Source organism: Elephantulus edwardii, unplaced genomic scaffold (assembly GCF_000299155.1).
Source record: "Elephantulus edwardii isolate Elephantulus edwardi_28Jun2011 unplaced genomic scaffold, EleEdw1.0 scaffold00129, whole genome shotgun sequence".
Classification (NCBI taxonomy): domain Eukaryota; kingdom Metazoa; phylum Chordata; class Mammalia; order Macroscelidea; family Macroscelididae; genus Elephantulus; species Elephantulus edwardii.
Window position 1 is genome coordinate 8,085,978 of NW_006399879.1, and position 7,002 is coordinate 8,092,979.

Sequence of the window (7,002 nt, forward strand, 5' to 3'; positions counted from 1 at the left end):
AAAAGGCTATTATCAAGTTTATTTGCCGGGGAAATAAACCCAAATAAGTAAAGCATTTCAGAAAAACACAAATGAAGTGTAAGGCATGGCATTCCCTGATCTCAAAACCTACTCTACAGCTGTGATAACCAAAATAGCATAATTGTACAATTATAACTTGTCCAATTACAGGCACACAGACCAATGAAACAAAATCAAGAAACCAGAAATTAGTCTATTTATTTATGGTCAACTGATGTTTGAAAAGGAAACCAACCTATCAAATGGGAAAATGACAACCTCTTCAACAGATGGTGCTGGTATAACTGGACTTCCACCTGCAGAAAGCTGAAACAGGATGCACATCTCACACCATATACAAAAATCAAGGTGGATCAAAAACATAGGGATAACGCCCCAAACCATAAAGATCGTAAAAGACGGCTCTCGGGTGGATACTGCTGTGTCAGCACGCGGGAGCCCGGGTTTGAACTAGAAATAAACTTTGTTAATTTGGCTCAAAAAAAAAGATCATAAAAGACAAAATGGGATCAAGAGGTCATAGCCTGTGGCATAAGGAGGCTGACAAATACAGCCAAAAATGCACAACCAGGAGATGATAACATTGATGAACGGGATCTTCTTTTTAATTTTTTAAAAAATATTTTTAATTGTTTTTTGTATGTGTGTACCGTCAAAGCAGATCTGACTGGTACAGGAGGAGATTGTCCCTCCTTCTCCAACAGAGCATCTGGTGGATTCAAACCACTCACCTCTGGAACTGCAGTGCAGCTTTTTGCCACTAGGCCACCAGAGCTCACCTAATGGGACCTTCTAAAGAACAAACCTATGTACACATCAAAACTTTTCCCAGCAGAGTGAAAAGAAAACCTAATGACTGGGAAAAAACATTTGGCAATTCCATCTCAGACAAGAATCTCATAACAAAAGTCTGCAGAGTACCACTGGCCTCCACAAGAAAAAAGACATGACCCAATGACAAAAATGGACAAAAGACATGGAAAGATTTTTCACATAGGAAGATATCTGGATGCCCAAGAGACACATGAAGAAGTGTTAAAGATCACTGGCAATAAAAGAGATGCAAATCAAAACCACAATGAGACACCATATCTCCCAGTGGAGTGGCAAAGTTTAACAGTAAAGCAAGCCATAAACGCTGAGGAGGATGTCGAGGTGGGAACTCTCATACTGTTGGTGGGAGTGTAAAATGGTACAACCACTCTCGAAGGCACTTTAATGTTTCTTCAAAAAGCTTAGCATAGAAATTCTATATGACCCAGCTATTCCACTGCTAGGAATATATACCAAGGAAATTAGAACTGAGACACAAATGGAGATTTGTACACCAATGTTCATAGGAATATTATTCACAGTGACAAGAACATGGAAACAGCCTAAAGTTCAATCACAATTGAATGGATTCAGAAATGGTATTATATTCACATGATGGAATACTACATAGCACCCTGGAGCAAGTTTCAAAAAATACTACATAACATAGAAGAGATTGGAGAACATTATGCTGAGTGAAATAATTTGGTCTCATAAAGACAAATATTGTGTAAGACCACTATTGTAAAAAAAGGACAACTAGTAAAAGGTGTCAGGATTCCAAGGGGAGAGGGGGGAGGGGGGAATCACAGGTTCACACAATTTGATGGGTTGAGGAAGGAGGGTAAAGGAAATGAGAAAGATCTGGAGGGGACCTGAAAAGATGGGGTAATGGTGGGTATAATTCAGTGGGGATTAATTTTATAAAACACAATGTATGCCAATGATTGTATGAAACAAAATGTGAATGAAGGAAAGTGTGAGACACAGTGTATATGAACTTTGTATGCAAACCAATATAAAAACAACAACAAACAACCTTATTTGATCCTAATATATATATATATATATAAAATCAAAAGATGTACTGTATTGGATACATCTACCGAAGGACATTTTCAATTGTTTAAAAGCCAGAATGCCAGTTTAAAGATCAAGGTGTACTTAATCCACACCACGGCACTTTCAATTGCTTTGGACAGTTCTGAAAGCTGGACATTGAATCAGGATGACAGAACTGACGCCTTTGAGCCATGTTGCAGGAGAATATGGAACACACCCTGGACTGCCAGAAGAACCAACAGGTCCGTCTTGAAAGAAGGAGAAGGAGTGTGCTCCTCAGAGGCAAGGTGGTGAAACTTGTCGGACATACTTTGAACCTGTTGTCAGGAGGGTCCAGTCTTTGGAAAAGGACATAATACTGTGAAAGGTGGAGGCTCTGTGGAAAAGAGGGAGACCCCCCCACTGATGGATGGACAGCACAACATGGGTTGGGTACGAGGGAGAAGCCGAGGCTGGTGCAGAATAGGGAAGGTTCCAGTCTGCTCTTCATTGGGCATCTGAGTTGTCTCCAGTTAGACAGTCCCTAACAACAACAACAACAACAACAACATAGACGAGAACATGTGCTTGCTAAAGTCATCACCAGTGGTGTCTGTTATAACAGCACTGGAGAACTAAGCCACCACCCTGGACCTTGAATCATTATTGCTTCAGTGATCTATGGTGTCATCTGTACTGCAGGTGGAGACTCAAGAGGGCAGGGGTGTTGGTTCAAACCCTTCCCCCGGAGCCACAGTGCCTGACCTATCCCAGAGGATGCATCAAACAAATGGCCAGCTTGTTTATTTCCTGAAAATAAGCTCCACCTGGAGGTCTCTGATGTGTCAAATTCAAAGTGAAGTGTAGGGAGACCTCCCCAGAGCCCAGCTGGGGCAAGGACCTGCGCAGGGCAGGTGGGTCCTGGACCACAGAGAGCACTGTGTGGAAAAAGGCGTCTGTCCCCCCAGTCCTGCCACGGCCATGTCCCAGTGCAAGTCACAGGGGGATTCTCTGAGCTAGGTCAGGGGCAGGACCAGAAACCTTAGAACAGAGACAATCTCTATAAATGCAGCAGAAGTGAGAGCTAGGACTGGCTTTTCTCTTTTTTTACATTTAATTTTATTTTTTATAAATTTTATTATTTTATCTGATTGGTATAGGAGGAGATTGCCTCTCCTTCTCCAGCACAGCATCGGGTGGATTCGTACCACGTACCTCTGGGATTGCAGTGCAGCTTCTTGCCACTAGGCCACCAGAACACCCTAGGACTAGTTGTTCATCTTCTGTGGGAAGTAGAGTCTGCAAGATGGAAATGCTGAATGAAATGATTGAAACTTGACAATGCTTTTATTAGTTTACCTTCAAACATTATTGCATGTTTACTCTCATAGTTTGACAATGCCTTCTGCTGACAACTACCACTTTAGCAAAGAACACAGTCGACACTGACTGTCCTCAATAGTTCCTTAGGGCGAATGTCACAAATACCACATTCTCACAGTGGCCATGGAACTGCAAGGTGTGCCTTCTCCAGATGGCACAGTGTGAACCACCAATGGCGTGGTGGAATCTGTGGCTCTTCCCAAGGCTGCGGCTCTTATGTCCAGTAGACGTGAGCCCACGCATCTCCTGGAGTTTATGGACCAGCTCTGTGACCCACTGGGTGCCAAGATTTCTTCTGATCGCTTTATGGAATGGATCAATGACCACCTCAAAGAACTTGTATGTGAAATCTTCAATCACCCTGTAAAAATTCAGGACCCTTAGGGCCCCACAGTGGTGGCCAACTCACTCCTCAGCTATGGACTGACGGCTGCTGCAAACTTCAGCTGGCCAACACCATGGTGGACAGGCTCGCAAACTTCAAGGGCCAACACTGTGGTGGACAGGCTTGCCAGAGGCTGCTCCCTTAAGGTTGGGGTTTCCCAGATACCTGGGCAAACTTGAATCCTGTAGATGATCTGGCTTAGATGATCTTGCTTGGCCTTATAACTCAGCCTGTAGACCTTGTTGGGGGAGTGGGGTACAGGGCTTGGAGCTCCCAGTGCTGAGAGCTGGGGCTCTGCCTTCAGTGTACCCGTGGGAGAACGTGCATCATGTCTGACTGCTTCTTCTGCTGTAGCTCCAGCATGTACTTCTAGGCACCTATTGTGGCTCATGCTAATGGCTGTTCATGGTCAAAAAGATGAAAGCTTATCTCCACGACAGTGCTTTTAAAAGAACAACTGTGTGTGAGAGTAAAGGACCTGGTTTGACCACAAGTGAAGCGGCTGCCTGTCCTTGGCTCCAGAGAAAAGAGCTTGGGGTCACTGGGGTATCTTGGTCAAGGGCCTTAACTCCAACCCACCTGAGCATTAGTACTGTCTGGGGAGGGGGTTTTGATCCTGAGCATACCCCACCTGAACTTTAGAATCATCTGAAGCATTGAACACCAGTGATCAAAGACCAGATGAGCTGGGGAATGACAAAAGGTCACGACAAAGATAGAGGAGAAGGAAAGTAATAGTAATTTTAAAAAACCAAAGTGAATGTTCAAAGAAATCCTGAAAATTGCACTAGAGCATTGAGAAGTCAAAGGGAAAAGATGCTGATGTAAAAGAGGTGAAGAGAAGATTTCAAAGGGCAGCTTGAGAAGACAAACCAAAATATTGTTAACAGAACCCAAATAAGATGATAAGATAAAACAAAACCCAACACACAAACAATCGAGAAGGTGAAAGGTCGTTAACAGTCCCATGTACCCAGAAAAGGCTGTATTTTAGGCACATGGGAATCAGTGACTTCAGAGCAGCTGACAACAGAAGGAACTGCAGCCACATCGTTTCATTGGTCCACACACCACTCACTTGCCAGGAGGAAACCCAACGTGCCCTCCACTCCATGCCTTTCCTTTCAGAGAGGGATTCATCCCACTCTCTGGGATGTACTTTCACCTCTTCTCTCTTCTCCTCACCTTCTTTCTCAGCAATCCTGATGTCCCTGAGCAGAGCAAGCAGTTCAAGTCCCTGGAGGAACAACTCTCTTAAGAGCCCCCCCAGGCATCTCTCTGGCAGCCCCAACCTTCCCATGTCTCTCATCAGCTCAATTCTTTGTCCCAACAAAGGAGGCCAAAGCTAGACACTCACTGTACACTAACACAGTGAAAAGAACAGCTCAGAGACTGCAGTGCCTGCCGTGTGGCTCTGCCGTGTGGCTCTGCCGTGTGGCTCTGCCGTGTGGCTCTCCATCTGGCAGTGGGGAACTCTGGTGGCCTAGTGGGTAAGACACTGTAGCGCCAACCTACAGGCAGGAACTCCACGGAGGACAAGCAATCGACTCCTGCGGGATTTACAGCCTATGAAAACTCACCAGAAAGTCAATTAAGAGTTGGTTCTGACTTGAGTTTGAGTTTTGAGAATTACGTGAGTAGTAATGCATGGCCCAACTCTTATTTTTGTCACTAGCGTGGGTGTCAACCCACAAATATTCCAGTGGACCTCAGCTTGTACTTTTCATGCTCAGATTTTCCATTGATATCTGTATCAGTGCACAGGGCACTCAGAGGTCGAGTGGAGACTCCTGCAGCATCCCAGTCAAGATACTCACTCTGCATGGATGGTCCAGGGGCCACATCTAGACAGGCTCAAAGGACCACAGTGATTGATAACTGACCCATACTTGACCCTCCAGTAGGTTTTCAGAAGCAGTAAATCATGTGAGATCATTTAAAGAAGTAGGGATCTGGAAGACAGGTCTTTTTTTATTCACTTAACAGTCAGTTTGGGGCTGAGAGCCCCTTTTTTGAAGCAGTTGGGATCCAGAAGGTGGGCTTTTTTTTATTTGATTAGCAGTTAGTGATGGGCTAAAAGCCTCTCATTTAAACCAGTTAAGGCCTAGCGGGTGGGTCTTTTTTATTTGCCCTGTTTAAACCAGTTAGGATGTGGCAGGTGGGCCTTTGTGATTAAAAGTTGGTTGGGGACTGGAAGGTAGGTCTTTTTTATTTAACAGTTTGGGGCTGGAAACCTCTTGTTTAAAGCAATTAGGACCTAGTAGTCTGAAATAGACCAAACATGCAATCAAGATGTATTAAAGATAGTTTGTGCATGGATTGCAAAAGTTGGAAAAAATGAAGACGAAATAGTAGTCAGAAAGTATGGAGTTGGTACAGAAATAAGGTTGGAAATAGAATGATCAAATTTTGTATTTTTTCAATTGTAAATATCTTTTTTAAGGGTTTTTTAATTTAATGAAAGTTTACAGTGACTTTGGATTTCCATTCATTTATTATTGCCCTAACACTTTCCTCCCTCTTCACCCATCCCCCCACACATATTTTTATAAAACACAACTGGCCACTTTACTCATGAATCTCACCTGATGGACTGCCTAGGAATCAAGATTGACTTCACTTGTGGAAGAAATCATTGAGAAGCTTAATTATCAGCAGTCACAACCAGGTCAGGGGTTGAATGTGTGTCAGATCATAAATTATTCACGTCCCAGTTCAAGTAGATGCTGAAGAAAATTAAAACAAGTCTATGAGACTCAAATTATGATCTTAAAGCTATTCCACCTGAATTTCAAAATCATCTTAAGGTTTGAAGCATTGAACACCAACGATCGAAGACGAGTTGTGGGATGACATCAAGAATATAATTCATTAATAGAGCAAAAGATCATTTCAAAGACAGTGGAGAAAGAAAGAAAGAAAATTAAAATGGTTGTCAGAAGAGATTCTGAAAATTGCACCGGAGCATTGAAAAGCCAAAATATAGGGGGAACATGCCAAAGTATAGAGCTGAACAGATGATCTTGAAGAGCAACTCAAGAAGATAAAGACAACTGCAGAGAGCTGAAATTGGAAAGTAAAAAAGGGGGAAACTTGCCCTGCATTTCTCAAGTTGAGAGAACTGAAAAACAGATTTAAACCTCAAGTTGTTTATTGAAAGATGCTACGGGTAATACATTGAATGACTCAGGAAGCATCAAAAGAAGATGGAGGGAATACACAGAGACACTGTACGAAAAAGAACTGACACTCAAAAATTTCAGGCAGTACCATATGAGCAGGAGCTGGTGGTAATGAAGGAGGAAGTTGAAGTTGCACTGAAGGCACTGACAAAACATAAAGCCCCAGGAATAGATGTG